The following is a 20,782-nucleotide window of genomic DNA, read 5'->3' as shown; positions in this document are numbered from 1 at the left end:
GTGTGTGTGCAGTTATATGTGTGTGTGTGAAGCAATATATGTGTGTGTGTGCAGCTATGTGTGTGTGTGTAGCAATATGTGTGTGTTTGTGTGTGTGTGTGCAGCTCTATGTGTGTGTGTGCCGCAATATGTGTACGTGTGTAAAAAAATGTGTGTGTTTAGCAATATGTGTGTGTGTGCTGCAATATTTGTGTGTAGCAATATGCGTGTGTGTGCAGCAATATGTGTGTGTGTAGCAAAATGTATGTGTGTGCAGCTATATATGTGTTTGTGTACAGCAGTATATGTGTGTGTGTGTGTGTGCAGCAATATGTGTGTGTGTGTTTGTGTGTGTGTGTGCAGCAATATGTGTGTGTACAGCAATATGTGTGTGTCTGTGTGCGTAGCAATATGTGTGTATGTGTTTGCAGCTATATACATATGTGTGTTTGCAGCTATATATGTGTGTGTGTGCAGCAATATGTGTGTGCAGCTATATGCGTGTGTGTAGCAATATGTGTGTGTGTGTGTGTGCAGCAATATGTGTGTGTGTAGCAATATGTGTGTGTCTGCAGCAATATGTGAGTTGCTCCTGGAGGCGGGCGGAGCCTTGCAGAAGGGAGCTTTGACCAGGGAGGAAGAGGCCCTTGGATTGGGGGAGGAGATAAGGGTGGAGCTTAGAGGCCAGTATATACAGGTGGTCTGAGCGGAAAAGACAGCAGTTTGTTGTGTAAAAATTATTGGAAGCATCTGTAGCTGCGTGTCTTTCCAGAAGCCCAGTCCATGGCTTCTGTGGAGGATTTGCTGAAGCAGCTTAAGGATGCGGCCGAGTCCAGGGGACCTACCTGGTTGGAGTCACAGGTCCGCACCTTGCTTGAAGTCCCGGCAGAAGTCATCCAGGCATTCCAGGCCTCCGGTCCGGCTCAGTCCTGATGGCGGTAGAAAGAGCAGCTCGAGTGCCGGTAGGAGGTCGGTCCATCCGGATGCGTCTGAAGTGGTGGCAGATCACGTGGTGCCTCCGGTGGTGACGTCAGCTGAGGTGGTGAGGGACTGTGATCCGGAGCAGAGAGCCTATCCCAGGTGGTCCACGAAGGGTAAATGGGGCAGTTCTAAGGTAGCACATGGCCCATTTGGGCCTGATCCTGTGGGGCAAGGGACTTCTGAGCAGCAAGGGAGTTATGGTCAGGATAGGCCTTCAGTTGATTTTGGGGGGGGGGGTTGAGGATAGTGGAAGTGAGGGGGGAGGGTTAATGGGCTTCCGGCCAAGTTTATTAGATTAGTGAGGGAGCGGTGGTAGAGGAACCCCCTGCGTTGGGGGGTGGCGGTCCAAGGGTCCTTGAGGGACGCCAATTTGAGGATAGTGGGGTTGTCTCTGTTAGTAGGTTGTTGATGAGGATTATGGGTCTGGTGAGGAGGAGGAGTTTGAGTTGAATTCTGGGGTTGTTGACCTGTACTTAAATTCATCTGGCGAGATTGGTCTCGTCACATCTCTCCCATTTTCCAAACAGACTAACAGGGTATCTGACCTCCTGCCGGTCAGTGCCCTGGTTAGTCCAGCAACCCACCCACAAAACACAATCAACAGTACAGCCCACCCACAATAAATGGTCACTACACCTGGGTAGAGGAGAAACTTGTCCATGTCCAGGTGCCTCACCACGGCTGTGTGGGGGACTGGTACGCTGAATTGGTGGGTTGCGAGGTGGGCAGAGACCAGCTGTACTCTGCCCTGGTGCCAGCACTACCATGGAAGTAGCCTGGTGGGAGCCTGGTTGCTGGAGGGGGAGACTGACTGTCTCCCCTTTGGATACATAGCTGTGCTGCTGGTCTCCCCTTTGGACAAAGCACCAGGCTAAACAGCCCTGTTGCTGGGGGACAGGACCAACTATCCCTACCCCCTGTGCTGTAAGTGCAGAGACCACGGTCCCATCTGTACGGTTTTGGGGCTTACTGTCTCCCCCTGGTGCGTTAAGCTGCCGCTGGGGAGAGGGGGTAACAAGCTCCTCTCCCATAAGTACTTCCAGCTGCTGGGGAATGGAGACTGAGCTCCCAATCCCCTGCATCTCACTCTGCTGATGGGGGCAGAACCAACTGTCTCTGCCCCCTGTAACTCAGCCTGCCACTGGGGAATGGAGACTGGGCTCCAGATTCCCTGCATATTCCTCTGCTGCTGGGGGACAGGACCAACTGTCTATGCCCCCTGTAACTCAGCCTGCCACTGGAGAATGGAGTCTGGGCTCCCAATTCCCTGCAGGACCGGTGGAGAGACCTCGGTCCCATCTCTACCGGCCACCTGGGGTCCTTCCCAGTAAAACTCCGCAATATCTTCCCAGCTGAATGGGTCTGGATCTGGGTCTTTCACCTTGCTGCAATGCTGAGCCTTCCCAATGGAGTGGAAGAGATCTCGGTAGTCCTGCTCCAGTTCCCACTCCAGGGCTGCTAAGTGAGCCAGGTCTGACTCTACCTCATGGGGGTCAGCCCAGTCATGCCTAGCCTCCTTCACATAGAAAATGTACTGAAGTCTGGTCTGCGCAGGGCTCCCGAAGTCAGGCTCTGCAAAGGACTCCCATAACAAGCCAGGACCATCAAACTCCTCTCCCTCTGGTTTGTCATGCTCGGCTGTCCAGGGTATATACAGTGGTGGCTGGTCACTAGCGCCACCCCTCAGATGGCTCCGCCCATTATATATATATATATATATATATATATATTGGGTACAAGAGTCCTGTCACTGGGGCATTATAAGGACATATATATATATATACACATACATATATATATATATATATATAATTACTAAATATATAGATAGATAATAAATATATATATATACACACACTATATACAGGTATACCCCGCTCATACAGCGGGTTGAGGACCGGAGCCCCGCTGTAAAGTGAAAACAGCCTTAAAGTGAAACAAGGCAGTTTTAGCTTTCTTTTCAGTGTTTAAAATCTTAAAAACATGTTTGAACTAACATATATTAGGGGTGCAATAGTGCTACGTTTAGTTTAACACTCACACTACACAGTATTCAATTAGTATTCAATAAATACTGTACCTATAAAGTAGTGACAATTACTGTAGTAAAATTTGCCAGACTATAGCACTGAGACACAGATTGCACTGCAATGCAGTTAACAGAGTGAACTAAGCATAACTAAATGGTGCCAATCACTTTTCTCGCAATCTCACAATGATTTACAGCACTGTTTCAAAATGCTTGGAGGTTGAACAAAGCGCTGTATTAGCGAATCGCTGTAAAGTGAAGCGATGTAAAGTGAGGTATACCTGTATATATATATATATATATATATATATATATATATATATATATATATATATATATATATACATATATACAAGAACAACAAAAAAACGAAGACTTTCAGGATCTTTTTCAACCAAGTGGTTTTATTCAGGCATAAGTGGTGAATCACTCAGTGGTGTACAAGGTGAGGTGTTGTAGATCTGACGCATTTCACGCATGTGCAATGCCCTTCATCAGAGATCATCATATATACACAATAAATATATAGATAGATAATATGTATATATAAATATACACACAATAAATATATAGATAGATAATATATATATATATATATATACACAATAAATATTTAGATAGATAATATATATATATATATATACACACAATAAATATTTAGATAGATAATATATATATATATATACACACAATAAATATTTAGATAGATAATATATATATATATATATATATATATATATATATATATATATATATATATATATATATATATATATATATATAATAAGACACAGATTTGATAGCAGGAGTTAATTGAAAAGTGTTTTTTTTTTTTTTTTATTTCCCATTCTCCTGTTGATAAATCTCCACCAGTCATCAACATAAACCAGGATTATTCAAATATTCTAGTAAATTGTGCCCACTGTGTAATGACATGTTATGAGCTCCCTATTTCTCTAGTCTCAGACTCTGCATCATCTGAGTGTTGAAAAATGAAGCACACGTAACGGTAATGGGTGCAATATCTAATCTGATGCTCATTATTGAGCTCTCCTGGCCTCCCCCTGTGTGACTGCCCTGCCAGGAAAACAATATTGTGCCCAGCTGCCCCTGGCTCACCTGCTTGCCGCTCTCCACTTGCTCAGCAGGTAAAGGAGGACTGGACAAGCACCGCCTCGGCCGTTGACGAATTGCAAAGGTACTTGCTGTACACCGGCGCCATGATCACTGACACTGTCAGAACTCAGAAGGAGGAAATGCAGAAGGGAAGCCAGTCACAGGCCTGCAGCATGCTGGGAACTCACAAACCCCACCCCTAGCTCCTCCACTCACCCCTAGCTCCTCCCACTCATGGCCGTCACCAAAGCAATGCCCCCACTCCCAAATAGGACAACCAAAGTCCTCTTTGTTACTTTAGTTAACTAACTAGTAACTTGTCGTCTAAGGGTGTACTTGAGTAGCATTAGCATAACTATCTAAATAAGAGGCCGGGCATGAGGAGTAGCATGAAATATGGAATGAGGAGTATATGCAGCAGGTCAAAAGCGTTAGCTTTACAATATAGGCACTGGCACACTAGCTGTTAATATGTGTCCTTGAATGAGCGTATAATGCTTAATGCTGTGTGAATTTAAATAATTGAATATAATAAAAAAGTGAAGCTTTTTTAATAGCGCATTAAATTATCTAATCAGCTGTTGACATGGGCTGCAGGTGGCTGCCACTGCCAGCAGGACTGGGCTTGGATAATCAGTGGTGCTGGCATTAGTTTTACGCCCCTGCCTCCTCCCACACACAAGGTCAGCTCTTTAGTGTGTGAGTGTCACGTGACAGCTGGCTCTCGCACACTAAGAGCTGTGCGGTTAGGAGACCTATGGGCTGGCCTGTAGGTGGCACTGCTGTCAATGCAGTTTTAAAGTGGAAAGAGCTTTTGCCTATACTTATATCTATCGCACTGCACAGCATGTGCGATAGATAGAAGTATTAGGCAAAAGCCCATTCCACTTTCAGCCTAAAGATTTAAAAATAACAATTTTAATGTTTTTTTTTTCTTCAAAACTGCAGTGGAGCCTGGAGGATTTTTTTATTTAATAAGCAAAAAAGGTTTAAATTTTTTTTTTTTTCACTTTTTTTTTTTTTTTGTTCATCAGGTGTCAGGCAGGGGGTTTCAGGCAGGGGGTTCATATGCTCAAGTGCTCCTATAGAGGAGCCTTATACTGTGCCATATAGCACCAGAGCACCTGGTAGGCATCCTCCAGCCATAGCTTCTGCCATACCCGGTGCTCTAGTTCCTTCACTAATTCCTCCAGGGGCTGCAATGGAGAAAATACACTAAATCCTTCTCTCCTGGAACAAGCAAAAGAATAATTCAAAGTAGCACTTCTCCCCAAACACGAGACCAAGCTCCGTCTTGAGGGTAAAACAGGAATCAGCCAGAGCTGTGGGTTTATTGTTCTTAAATACACATTTTTACACATTAGTACCACCCACAGGGTTTTGTAAAACAACCAATAAACACATACAATACTCTCAGACACTCCCACACAAAATCCTCCCCTCTGCCTGTGATACAATTACCTTACACAATGGGTGATGCAATTACCTTACACAATGGTTGATGCAGTTACCTTACACAATGGTTGATGCAGTTACCTTACACAATGGTTGATGTAATTATCACAGACAGAGAAATACAGTTCAATTGCCATGGAGCCAAAGTCTTTTGTTATACAAATGGGCTACATGGCATAGCTATCTGGGGTATCACTGTTCAAATAGGGCAAGTACTGAATGACCCGGCTTTCATGTCTTTGCAGGGGAAAAGTAAGCATTTCAACATGGGGCCATAGTCTAAAGGCAGCAGGGGGGCAACCAGGCTCCTCCAATGCACAATGGCGAGATTGGTCTCGTCACAGGATCATACTCAGATTGTACAAAGGTAATCAGTGGAGAACCCCAGGGATCAGTGCTGGGCCCTATTCTTTTTAATATTTTTATAAATGACTTGGAGCTAGGATTAAATAGCGACATCTCTATTTTTGCAGATGATACTAAGTTAAGTAAGGTTATTAGGTCAGCACAGGATGAACTTTCGTTACAAAGGGACCTGCAAAAATTAGAAGTATGGGCAAGTAAATGGAAAATGAGATTTAATACGGGAAAATGCAAGGTTCTACATTTTGGAAGTAAAAATAAGCAGGCAACATATTATTTAAATGGGACAAGACTTAGCCAAACACAGGAGGAAAGGGATTTGGGGGTAGTAATAGATAACAAGCTAAAGGTGGTTGCACAATGCAGGGCAGCAGCTTCAAAGGCTAATAAGATACTAGCATGTATTAAAAGAGGCATTGACTCAAGGGAGGAAAGCTTAATTCTGTCACTATATAAAGCCCTGGTAAGACCTGACCTTGAGTATGGAGTGCAGTTCTGGGGACCAATCGCAAAAAAAGATGTTGCAGAACTAGAAAAAGTTCAGAGAAGGGCCACAAAGCTAATAAGGGGATTGGAGAATTTAACCTATGAGGAGAGGCTAGCCAAACTGGGTCTGTTTTCTTTAGAAAAAAGGCGCTTAAGAGGTGACATGATTACTTTATATAAATATATTCAACGCCCATATACTGAGATGGCAGAAGCTCTGATTATTCCAAGAAAATTGTTTGTGACCAGAGGTCACAATTTAAGTTTGGAGGAAAGGAGATTTAATCTCCTGCAACGGAAACGTTTTTTCACTGTAAGAGCAATAAAATTGTGGAACTCATTACCAAAGGAGGTAGTGAATGACAATACCCTAGATACATTTAAAAAATATTTGGATACATTTCTGTCTATAAACAAAATTAATGGATATGATTGCTAGTATTAAATGGGTCACCTTTTATTGGAATTTTTTAAGCTTAACTGGAGCTTTCTTTATATATTTTAGATTTGTTTAGGTTGAACTCGATGGACTTCTGTCTTTTTTCAACCTCATCTACTAAGTTACTATGTTACTATGTTACCTATGTGTTAAGTATGTTATGTATGTGTATTTATGTATATATGTATTATGTATGTATTTATGTGTTTTGTATGTATGTATGTATGTATGTATATATGTATGTATATTTTATGTATGTTTGCATGTATCTATGTGTTATGTATGTATGTGTTATGTATATATGTGATATGTATGTATGTACCTACGTGTTAAGTATGTATATATGCATGAATCAATGTGCTATGTGTGACGGATACCCCGGCTACCCCGACTGTGTAGCTCCGCCAAACGGGTCCTGCTTCCTCCCTGCCGACTGCAGCTATGTAACTGGCAAGTGACCACAGCCTGTAGCCACTCCTGATGCCCGACAGCATCAGTACCCAGGGTCCCACCCTGTGACAGAATCCATCTACACAGACTGGATAGCTCTGCCTGATGATCCTTTCTCTGCCTGGAACAAGCTGCTATGTAGCCCAGGAAAGTGATTTTATCTGGAGCCAACCCAAATAACTAGACATACTAGCATTCAGGTTAAACAAAAACTGATTTTATTGTAAAACATACACTCCTTTTATACACACAGCTCATCTTGATAACACAAAGGACAATCCCACAATTCTCCCGCCATTCCCGCCCCTCCAGACAGCCTGGCACCTCCATAGGAGCCACAGTCTCACATAATCCCAATACCTAGAGGTGGCGGTTTCGGTGATCCCGGTGGAGCGGCGGCACTTCCAGGATGTCATTTTAAAGCTCTCGGTCCCCAGATGCCACAGTCCAAAAATCAGCATGATTCAATACTGGGGACTGGAGTTACAGTCCATTGAAGTTATGTGGTTAGGGGTGTCCAAAACCCCCAGTTCCCAAAGGAGCTCCCTTCTGATAATTGACACAGCTCTTGTCCTTCCTAGGAGCTACCAATCCCCAAAAGAGCGGAGCTCTGGGGAAAAGGGCTGCAGGAGCGACCAGGGGTAAAGTTAGCAGGTGTCCTGCTGTCCTGTGGCTAACCGGGAGTTCCAGGAGCCCGACCAGCCTGAGAGGAGTTAGGCAGGTGTCCGTTGTGAGGCAGCCGACCGGGAGTTCCAGAAGCCTGGCCAGCCTAGGAGGGTTTTCCTGGTCATACACCAGCTCTTCACAAGACAAGCAAACAAAAGCTTTCAGAGATTGTGGTTGCTCTGAGGAGCCCAAAACCACTGAGAAACGGGGTGAGGTTGTAGGGGGGGTTGGGGGTAGCCTTAGCTGTCTGGTATCCGTGACACTATGTATTTATACTATGTATGTATGTTGCATGTGTGTGTATATGTATGTACAGTATGTATGCATATGTAGATATATGTTAGAGGTGTTTTTACGGGCAAAAAAAATGGTTCGGACGAATCTTTCGGAATGAATATTCTGAAAATTTAGGGGTTTTTTTAAAACAAAATGAATACCAAATATTTTTGTGGACAATTTACATTTATTTTTGTTGAACAAATGTAAATGTTCCTTTGCTACAGGTAAAAATGTTTACCTGTAGAATTACATACTTACCTTTAGCAGGTGAAGATCCTTTAGGGTAGGCCCTTGGATCTGCCGCACTAAGCCTCCTATGAGCGCGCCCCGGAGTTTGTGGACAAGAGTCGGGATAAGTGCGCTAGAGGGATTTTAATCCCTATGGTGATTTAAAGCAAATGAATCAATACTGGCAAATTTTTGGTGGATTCTTTTGAATTTTCATTTTGTGAAAACAAAAAGAACATTCTTGTTTTGCTAATAATTGTTAATTCATAATGAAACAAATGCACATGTCTAATATATATACATAAGGATAAACCAGTCAGGCACTCTCTGGTCGTTTAAACCACTGGATTATTCTTGTATACTATTGTTCTAAGTGCACCATGGAAGTTTTTACAAAATGTTGGGCGATTTGGAGTGCTAAATCCATTGGAGGACTGTATGTATATATATATATATATATACTCTGGAGGTTGTCATATGACTTTTGTCAAATCCTGGTTTATGATCTCAAAATGGAAGAGGTATAGATTTAGCCATCAAAACTACAGTGAGTACATTTATGTAATAATTACCAGAAGTTTAGTACAAAAGTAAAATATTTCTTGTCCATTTGATTTAGGTAAGGACAGTCTTAAAGGGATGGTAAAAATCTGCACACTGTAGACCCTTCCCAACTCTCCAACCTTATTCAAATACACCGCCCCCACACTTCCACAATATCCTGCCCTGGCCTTGCTATAACCCACTATAACAATACTCTCTCCTCTGCACTTGACACTCTTGCTCTGCCCCAATTTCGCAAAGCCCCACGTCGTCAGCTCCAGCCCTGGCACTCCCAGCAAACACGCTACCTACAAAAATGCTCCCGCACTGCTGAACGTGCCTGGAGGAAATCCCACTCTGAACCTGATTTAATGCACTATAAATTCATTCTTTACTCTTACACCTCTGCCCTTCACTAAGCTAAGCAAACCTACTTCTCTTCTCTTATATCCAATCACTCCTCAAACCCTAACATACTCTTCTCCATTTTTAACTCTCTCCTCTACCCACCTGCAGCACCCTCCTCATCTGCGTTCAGTGCTCAAGACCTGGTTGACTACTTTTTCAATAAAACACTTACCATCATAAGAAACATCCCAACACAAACCTGCAATCTCCCAACTCTCCCAGTCACCCCAGTCACCCCCTCTGCCACCTCTGCCACTCTCTGCACCCTCCTCCCAACCACTGAGAGTGAAGTGGCTTCCCTATTGTCTTCCCTACACCTCACTACATGCCCACTTGACCCTATTCCTTCACATCTAATACCTTCTCTGTCTCCCACCCTCACTCCAGCTCTTACCCACATATTCAACCTATCCCTTTCTACTGGCTCATTCCCTGCCTCCTTCAAATGTGCAAGGGTCACTCCTATCCTCAAAAAACCCTTCCTTGACCCTAACTCTCCTGCAAACTACCGCCCCATATCACTGCTCCTGCTAGCTTTAAAAATCCTTAAAACAATAGTTTTCGATCACCTAACCCACTTCCTTCCTCCAACTCACTAACCCCCTGCAATCTGGCTTCCGTCCCCAACACTTAACTGAGACTGCCCTCACCAAGGTTACTAACAATCTCCTTTCTGCTAAAAACAAAGGCTACTAGTCTATACTCATCTTACTTGACCTCTCTGCTGCCTTTGACACTGTTGACCATCCTCTTCTCCTATGGACTCTCAGCTCTCTTGGGCTCTGTGACACTGCCGTCTCCTGGATTCACTTTTATCTCTCTAATATATCCTTCTCCATCTCTTTTGCTGGTGACTCCTCCTCTCCATTGCCTCTGTCTGTTGGAGTACCTCAAGGCTCTGTCCTGGGTCCTCTACTCTTCTCTATTTACACTTATTCACTGGGTAAACTTATCAACAGCTATGGCTTCAACTACCACCTCTATGCTGATGATACCCAGATCTACCTTTCCAACCCTGCACTCTCTCCTTCTGTCAATTCTCACATCAGTGACTGCTTATCTGGCATTTCCTCCTGGATGGCCTCTCACAACTTAAAAATAAAGATGTCAAAAACCGAACTACTTCTAATCCTCCCTCTAACTCTACTAAAGTTTCTAATTTTTCCATCACTGTTGGCTGCACCACTATCTCCCCATCACCCCAAGTCTGCTACCTCGGAGTCACACTTGACTCAAATCTGTCCTTCATTCCCCACATCCAATTGCTCTCTTCATCCTGCCGCAATAACCTACGCAATATCTCCAAAATATGTCAGTTTCTGAGTGATGAAACTACTAAACTGCTAATCTACTCCCTGGTAATTTCCTGACTTGATTACTGTAATTCCTTGCTAACTGGCCTCCCTCTCTCCCCTTCAATCTATCCTAAATGCATCTGCAAGGCTTATCCACCTCTCTCGACGCTCTGTTTCTGTGAGTCCCTTCACTGGCTCCCCATCCACAGCAGAATTAAATTCAAAATTCTCACCCTGACCTACAAAGCCCTCATTAATGCTGCCCCACCCTACCTGTCCTCACTCATCAACAAATATACTCCTGCCTGCCCCCTAAAATCCAACAATGACCTGCTTCTTGCGTCCTCTACCATCACCTCCTTTCATGCTAGACTGCAGGACTTCTCTTGTGCGGCACCAACCCTCTGAAATGCACTTCCTCAAGCTACCAGACTCTCCCCTAACTTCATACTCTTTAAACGTTCCCTAAAGACCTTTTTGTTCAGGGAAGCTTATCACCCGACTCATTAACAAATGAACTTCACTTACCTAACAGTTGCCCTCATCTAACTCCTCACTAATATCATTCTCAGCTTTGCAGTTCCCACCTCCTGTTTCCCATCCTCCTACCCATCTAGATTGTAAGTCCCCATGGTAATAGGGCCCCCAATTCCCCCTGTATTTGTCTGTAAAATTCTTTTATCGTATTGTTTCTCCATTGTACTTTTATCCTTGTACCCATGGGCAGCGCTGCAGAATCTGTTGGCGCTTTATAAATAAAGAATAATAATAATAATAATAATAATAGCAAACACCAAAAATTTTATTGTTTAAAAAGATATATCTTAGCCTCTGCAGACTGCCTCCTTATCTCAGATCATTTGACAGACTTGCATTTTAGCCAACCAGTGCAGACTCTTAAATAACCCCACGTGTGTGAGCACAATGTTATTGATATAAAACACATGAACTAGCGCTGTCTAGCTGTGAAAAACTGTCAAATGCATTCAGATAAGAGTGCCTTCAAGGGCTTACAAATTAGAATATGACCTTACCTAGATTTAACTTTCAACTAAGAATACCAAGAGAACAAAGCCATTTTTATGATAAAAGTACTGTACATTAGAAAGTTGTTTAAAATGATTACCCTATATGAGTCATGAAAGTTTAATTTGTACTTTACTATCCCTTTAATTTTTCCCTGAAATAGGCACACAACTACTAAGCATTATATACAGCAAATCCAAGCCTAATCCTTTGTGTTACTAAAGTTCCCAATACAACTGGAGTAGAATCGGAATCGTCTAACAGAAAGAGCGAGGTTGTGCATTTTCAGTTCGTGTTTCAGTACAATTAATTCCAGGCGTCCCCTATTTACTGGAACATCTATTTGGATTGCTCTGTTAATCTGATAATATTCAGATTACTCTGTGTAAACACAGGGAATAGTTTCCTTCTGTTACCAGGTTACAATATGCAAAGGAAACAAAGTGGGGCTTCTATATGTTGACATTTTTGTCTGCCTTTATGATCTATATCCTGGTGGCAATGGCTGATGGATACTCTGTTGCTAGTTTTGCCCTCTCTTCCTGAGCTACAATCAGATTGTAAACATAGACAGACGGCAGATTAACCCCTTCAGCACCACACTAGCAGCAGCAGAGAAAAAAAGGGAAACATTTTTTGGTTTTTATTCAATCATTTGTATTCTTTTTTTGTTTTTTTTCTAAACATATTTCTAGAATATACTTTATAAGCTTTAAACAAACCAGACTTACAAATGTAGCACTGCATGTATGTTAGTAATAAATGTGCAATAGGCACTTATTTTTGTCCTCAGTCATGGGATCAGTGTATGTATATATGTAATATTAATATTTTATGTTCTTATGTTCATGTTGTGATGGACTTGTAGATATTTTGTTTTTATGTTTTAACACAACACAACATTGTAATTATTTATTTAATATGAGATGGGCTATACAGATGGTCTTAGAATCGCTCAGTTGCGAACAAGATTTAAACACTGGGGACACTGAACCCAAATAAAAAAAAGATAACAAAGGAATGATGAAAAATTGATAATAGGAGTAAATTAGAAAGTTCCTCAAAATTGCATGCTATGGCCTCTAGTTATCAATGTCTGTCAGACCTGATCCGACAGAGCGGATCAGGTCTGACAGACATCACTGAATACGGCGAGCAATATGCTCGCCGTATTCAGCATTGCACCAGCAGCTCACAAGAGCTGCTGGTTCAACGCCGCCCCCTGCATATTCGCGGCCAATGGGCCGCCAGCAGGGGGTGTCAATCAACCCGATCGTACTCGATCGGGTTGATTTTGAGCGATGTCTGTCTGCCTGCTCAGAGCAGGCGGACAGGTAATGGAGCAGCAGTCTTTGTGACCGCTGCTTCATAACTGCTGTTTTTGGTGAGTCTGAAGACTCGCCAGAAACAGGGGCCATCAAGCTCCTTACTGACCTTGATAACTAGAGGCCTATATCTGAATCACGAAAGAAAAAAATTGGGTTCAGTGTCTATTTAATTGAAAAATTGTGCTGCTACATTCAAGAAGGGGTTTATCTGGTCCTAGAAAGACATTATTAAATCAGAGCTGAGTAGCATAAACCATGGAAGTGTAGCCATGCAATGTATGTGTATATACTGTATATATATATTAGTGTATATGTGTATATATAATAATCCAGAAAGGTAGGCACTCACTGGCATTTTAACCAGTTATTTACTGAAAATAAAACATACAGTAAACGTTTTAATGCCTAAGCCCATCCTCAGACATGTCTGAGGACTGGCTTAGGCCCGAAAACGTTTACTGTATGTTTTATTTTCAGTAAAAAACTGTTTTGTTAAAACGTCAGTGAGTGCTTACCTTTGTGGATTATTGTGTACTGATTTGGCTGGCACCCTGGGGGTTGGATCAGTAAGTGAGTGCTGGGTTCCTCTGAAGATTTGTATATATATATATATATATATATATATATATCAATGTAAATATTTGCATAGGAAATTAGTACATCTAGGCAAGTATACCCACTTGCTTTTCCCCAGAAATTCTTAATATACAATGTTACCAATGCACAAGAGAATTCACAGCGATCCTTTTAACAGGATTATTACAGCAAACCAGAAATCACTCACTAGACAAGACTGTTTCGTTCTTTTTGGAACTCATCAGTAGGAGATAGATTTCTGGTTGCTGCATTGGTAAAGCTATTTTCACGGTTAAACCAAAATTCATTAAAATTATGGGGGGAGAGAAAAAACTGAAATTAAAATCCTCCATGTCTCAAAATTAAATCATTGTAAATATTTGCATAGGAAATTAGCACATCTAGGCAAGTATCCCCGCTTGCTTTTCCCCAGAAATTCTTAATATACAATGTTACCAATACACAAGAGAATTGTGGGTAAGATATGCAAATTCTCATTTTTTTGCTTCAAAATACTGTTTTGACACGGCGATCCTTTTAGCAGGATTATTACAGCAAACCAGAAATCACTCACTAGACAAGCCTGTTTCATTCTTTTTGGAACTAATCAGTAGTCAAGCGGGGATACTTGCCTAGATGTGCTAATTTCCTATGCAAATATTTACATTGATTTAATTTTGAGACATGGAGGATTTTAATTTCAGTTTTTTATCTCCCCCCATAATTTTAATGAATTTTGGTTTAACCATGAAAATAGATTTACCAATGCAGCAACCAGAAATCTATCTCCTACTGATGAGTTCCAAAAAGAACGAAACAGGCTTGTCTAGTGAGTGATTTCTGGCTTGCTGTAATAATCCTGTTAAAAGGATCGCTGTGTCAAAACAGTATTTTGAAGCAAAAAAAATGAGCATTTGCATACCTAATTTGCATATATTACCCACAATTCTCTTTTGCATTGGTAAAATTGTATATTAAGAATTTCTGGGGAAAAGCAAGTGGGGATACTTGCCTAGATGTGCTAATTTCCTATGCAAATATTTACATTGATTTAATTTTGAGACATGGAGGATTTTAATTTCAGTTTTTTATCTCCCCCCATAATATATATATATATATATATATATATATATATGTAATAGCGTACATGTGTGTATATATATATATATATATATATATATATATATATATATATATATATTATATATAATAGTGTATATGTGTGTGTATGTATAATAGTGTATGTGCGTGTGAGTAATAGTTTATATGTGTATATATATATATATATGTAATAGCGTACATGTGTGTATATATATATATATATATATATATTATATATAATAGTGTATATGTGTGTGTATGTATAATAGTGTATGTGCGTGTGAGTAATAGTTTATATGTGTATATAAATATTTTTTCTACATACATACAGCAATTTTGACCCAGCTACTAAACATTTTTTAATAAGTGCAGTAGAGTATCTGTTAACACATAATTTCTTTATGTTTGGGAGTGATTTCTTTCTACAGAAACGTGGGACAGCTATGGGGGCTAAATTTGCCCCCTTGTACGCCAACCTTTTTATGGGTTGGTGGGAGCTGTCCCACGTTTTTGGTGATAGAAATCCTTTCAAAAAAGATATAAAGTACTTCTAATTGATGATCTGTTTTTCATCTTTGAGGGGGAGAATAAAAAGACAAATATTTTCTGTAGATATCTAAATGATAATCAATGTGGAATAAAATTGGTAGGAGAGCACAGCAATGAATCTATACATTTCTAGACATCACTATGTATGTAAACAAAGAACAAAAGACAGTGGAAACTAAATTGTATAGAAAATCCACGGCAGGAAACACAATACTTCAATCTAACTTGTGTCATCCCAAACACGTAATACAAGGAATTCCCAAGGAGAGTTCATAAGAGCAAAAAGAAATTGCTCAACTGAGGAGGAATATGCTAAACAAGCACAAATTATTACAGATAGACTAAAAGCTTGAGGATATTCAGAGATGTCATTGAACCAGGCAAGGGCAAGTACAGATACAATGACTAGACACCAACTTTTAAAATACAAACCACTTAAAACCACTAATAGACACGAAAAAGTGAAGTTTATCACAACCGATAGTAAAGAATTGAGTAAAATGTGTAATATAATTAAGGAGCATATTCTATTCTACATGCTGATACTGTTACTAAACAAATAACACAAACAGGATTTGAATTTGTATCTAAAAGGGTAAAAACCCTAGCAAATTATTTGTCTCCCTCTGAAGTATCTAATAACACTAAATCAACATGGCTAAGGAGTAAGAAAGGTTTTTTCAAATGTAGAAGGCTTGCATGTAAAACTTGTAAATATATCACTGAAGGAGATACATTTAAGTCAAGTACAACAGAACATGAATATAAAATTAAATATGTTACCAACTGTTACACTACACATGTAGTTTATCAACTAACTTGTAATCAATGTCAAATAAAATACACAGGAAAAACTAATGCCTAGATTGAGAGTTCTGCGGTAGCCGTCAAAAGCAGCGTTAAGGGCTCCTAACGCTGCTTTTTACCGCCCGCTGGTATTTAGAGTCAGTCAGGAAAAGATCTAACGCTCACTTCCAAGCCGCGACTTTTCCATACCCGCAGATCCCCTTACGTCAATTGCGTATCCTATCTTTTTAATGGGATCTTCCTAACGCCGGTATTTAGAGTCATGGCTGAATTGAGCATTAGACCCTCTACCGACAAGACTTCAGCCGCAGAAAAAAGTCAGTAGTTAAGAGCTTTCTGGGCTAACGCCGGTTCATAAAGCTCTTAACTACTGTGCTCTAAAGTACACTAACACCCATAAACTACCTATGTACCCCTAAACCAAGGCCCCCCCACATCACCGCCACTATAATAAAAAATTTTAACCCCTAATCTGCCGACCACACATCTCCGCCACCTACATTATACCTATGTACCCCTAATATGCTGCCCCTAACATCGCCGCTACCTTACCTACACTTATTAACCCCTAATCTGCCGACCGGACCTCGCCACCACTCTAATAAATGTATTAACCCCTAAACCGCCACACTCCTGCCTCGCAAACCCTATAATAAATAGTATTAACCCCTAATCTGCCCTTCCTAACATCGCCGCCACCTAACTTCAAGTATTAACCCCTAATCTGCCGATCGGACCTCGCCGCTCCAATAATAAATGTATTAACCCCTAAAGCTAAGTCTAACCCTAACCCTAACACCCCCCTTAGTTAAATATAATTGTATTCTAACGAAATAAATTAACTCTTATTAAAAAAGTATTCCAATTTAAAGCTAAATACTTACCTGTAAAATAAACCCTAATATAGCTACAATATAACGAATAATTATATTGTAGCTATTTTAGGATTTATATTTATTTTACAGGCAACTTTGTATTTATTTTAACTAGGTACAATAGCTATTAAATAGTTATTTACTATTTAATAGCTACCTAGTTAAAATAATTACAAAATTACCTGTAAAATAAATCCTAACCTAAGTTACAATTAAACCTAACACTAAACTATCAATAAATTAATTAAATAAATTAACTACAATTACATACAATTAAATAAACTAAACTAAATTACAAAACCCCCCCACTAAATTACAAAAAATAAAAAAAGAATACAAGAATTTTAAGCTAATTACACCTACTCTAAGCCCCCTAATAAAATAACAAAGCCCCCCAAAATAAAAAAAAATCCCTACCCTAATCTAAATTAAAAAAGTTAACAGCTCTATTACCTTACCAGCCCTTAAAAGGGCTTTTTGCGGGGCATGCCCCAAAGAAATCAGCTCTTTTGCCTGTAAAAAAAAACACAATACCACCCCCCAACATTACAACCCACCACCCACATACCCCTACTCTAACCCAAACCCCCCTTAAATAAACCTAACACTACCCCCCTGAAGATCTCCCTACCTTGAGTCGTGTTCACCCAGCTGGGCACCGATGGACCACAAGAAGACATCCGGAGCGGCAGAAGTCTTCATCCTATCCGGCCAGAAGAGGACATCCGGACCAGCAGACATCTTCATCCAAGCGGCATCTTCTATCTTCATCCATCCGACGAGGAGCGGCTCCATCTTCAAGTTCCGATCAGCCAATAGAATGCAAGCTCAATTTGATTGGCTGATTGGATCAGCCAATCCGATTGAACTTTAATCTGATTGGCTGATTTAATCAGCCAATCAGATTTTTCCTACCTTAATTCCGATTGGCTGATAGAATCCTATCAGCCAATCGGAATTCGAGGGACGCCATCTTGGATGACGTCACTTAAAGGAACCTTCATTCGTCGAGTAGTCGTTGTTGAAGAAGGATGTTCCATGCCGGAGGTCTTGAAGATGGAACCGCTCCTCGTCGGATGTATGAAGATAGAAGATGCCGCTTGGATGAAGATGTGATGTCCTCTTCTGGCCGGATAGGATGAAGACTTCTGCCGCTCCGGATGTCTTCTTTTGGTCCATCGGTGCCCGGCTGAGTGAACACGGCTCAAGGTAGAGAGATCTTCAGGGGGGTAGTGTTAGGTTTATTTAAGGGGGATTTGGATTAGAATAGGGGTATGTGGGTGGTGGGTTGTAATGTTGGGGGGTGGTATTGTGTTTTTTTTTTACAGGCAAAAGAGCTGATTTCTTTGGGGCATGCCCCGCAAAAAGCCCTTTTAAGGGCTGGTACGGTAATAGAGCTGTTAACTTTTTTAATTTAGATTAGGGTAGGGAATTTTTTTATTTTGGGGGGCTTTTTTATTTTATTAGGGGGCTTAGAGTAGGTGTAATTAGCTTAAAATTCTTGTATTCTTTTTTATTTTTTGTAATTTAGTGGGGGTTTTTTCTGTAATTTAGTTTAGTTTATTTAATTGTATGTAATTGTAGGTAATTTATTTAATTAATTTATTGATAGTGTAGTGTTAGGTTTAATTGTAACTTAGGTTAGGATTTATTTTACAGGTAAATTTGTAATTATTTTAACTAGGTAGCTAACTTAAAATAAATACAAAGTTGCCTGTAAAATAAATATAAATCCTAAAATAGCTACAATATAATTATTTGTTATATTGTAGCTATATTAGGATTTATTTTACAGGTAAGTATTTAGCTTTAAATAGGAATACTTTATTTAATAAGAGTTAATTTATTTCATTAGAATAAAATTATATTTAATTTAGGGGGGTGTTAGGGTTAGGGTTAGACTTAGCTTTAGGGGTTAATACATTTATTATAGTAGCGGCGAGGTCCGGTCGGCAGATTAGGGGTTAATACTTGAAGTTAGGTGGCGGTGATGTTAGAGTGGCGGTGAGGTCCGGTCGGCAGATTAGGGGTTAATAAGTGTAGATAAGGTAGCAGCGACGTTGGGGGTTAATAAATATAATATAGGGGTCGGCGACATTAGGGGCAGCAGATTAGGGGTACATAGGTATAATGTAGGTTGCGGCAGTGTTCGGAGCGGCAGATTAGGGGTTAATTGTGTAATGCAGGTGTCAGCGATAGCGGGGGTGGCAGATTAGGGGTTAATAAGTGTAAGGTTAGGAGTGTTTAGACTCAGGGTTCATGTTAGGGTGTTAAGTGCAGACTTAGAAAGTGTTTCCCCATAGGAAACAATGGGGCTGCGTTAGGAGCTTAACGCTGCTTTTTTGCAGGTGTTAGGTTTTTTTTCAGCCCAAACTGCCCCATTGTTTCCTATGGGGGAATCGTGCACAAGCACGTTTTTCCAGCTAGCCGCTACCGTAAGCAATGCTGGTATTGATATTTGAAGTGGCGGTAAATATGCCTGTACGCTCCCTTTTTGGAGCCTAATGCAGCCCTTCAGAGAACTCTAAATATCAGCGTTGTTTAGAAGCAGCGCTAGAAAAAAATACACGCGTAGCTAACGCACCCCTTTGGCCGCAAAACTCTAAATCTAGGTGTAAGAGACCTATCAAAGACAGTTTCCTGGAACATCTAAGGTCTATACAAGATCCAGATTCAAATACCCCAGTTTCGAGGCATTTCAAAGACATACATAATTCAGATCCATACTCATTAACTTTACAAGCTATTGATGATATCCCAATATGGAAGAGAGGGGGCGATAGGGAAAGCAAGCTCAACAAAAGAGAGGATTTTTCCCTTAAAAACTACAAGCCCACAAGGAATAAATATGAGGAGAGACTTAGATCTTTTTATATAGTCACAAACGTGACCAAATTAAATAATTACCCAGAGAGGCAGGTAAACTATGGATTAATATCCTTTTGAGGAGATAAAACAGAAATTACACAGTAGACATATCAAGATAAATGTTTTTAAAAAACACTTGAATATGAAAATACACGAGTACTTAAGACTGTCGGTATAAGGTAATTTCTCTATTTTTCTTTTGTAAATAATTATAATATATACATAACAACAAATATATGACAATGAATGACAAAGGATAGTATGTATAACCTGTGTATTATTCATTATTCTTTAATGTTATTTAAATGACGCAAGGGCATTATAAAGGAAGTTATGTATATACCTTTAAGAATGAAGGTATTTAAAGGTGTGTGTGGTCCAGTCACAAACATGCAGTGACCAAGTGCGTAAACGCACGAAACTAGTCTGCTGACTCTACCACACTTACTTGTGTTGTTTTTACTTTACCTGGACATATGTTTTTACCTGTAATGCAATACATTTTTGAACTTTTATATTCCCACTGGATTGATCCCTTTTGTTGGGGGGAGTTGGAGCGCACTACATTTTGGATTTCTTATATATATATATATATATATATATATATATATATATATATATATATATATACATACATATACACATGAAATATGCAGGGCATATTGCATGAATGGTATTCTTGATGCTTATATTTATATATAGGATGCCACTTTGTATGCATTTGTGCAAGTACGCTGACAATGTGCCCTGTAGGCAACATTAGATATATGTTTCATTGTTATTAAGCAATGGTATTTGGTACAGTATAACCTATCAGTTTGTGTAAGGGGGTGTGTGCGGGTTAGGTCCACGATTGGTTTTGCAATTTGTGGGTGTGCAGCTATTCGTCCTATTGATTGGATGCTTTCTAAGTAGTCAGGTCCATTTAAATTCTA

Source organism: Bombina bombina, chromosome 4 (assembly GCF_027579735.1).
Source record: "Bombina bombina isolate aBomBom1 chromosome 4, aBomBom1.pri, whole genome shotgun sequence".
NCBI classification, from domain to species: domain Eukaryota; kingdom Metazoa; phylum Chordata; class Amphibia; order Anura; family Bombinatoridae; genus Bombina; species Bombina bombina.
This window is presented reverse-complemented; position numbering follows the sequence as displayed.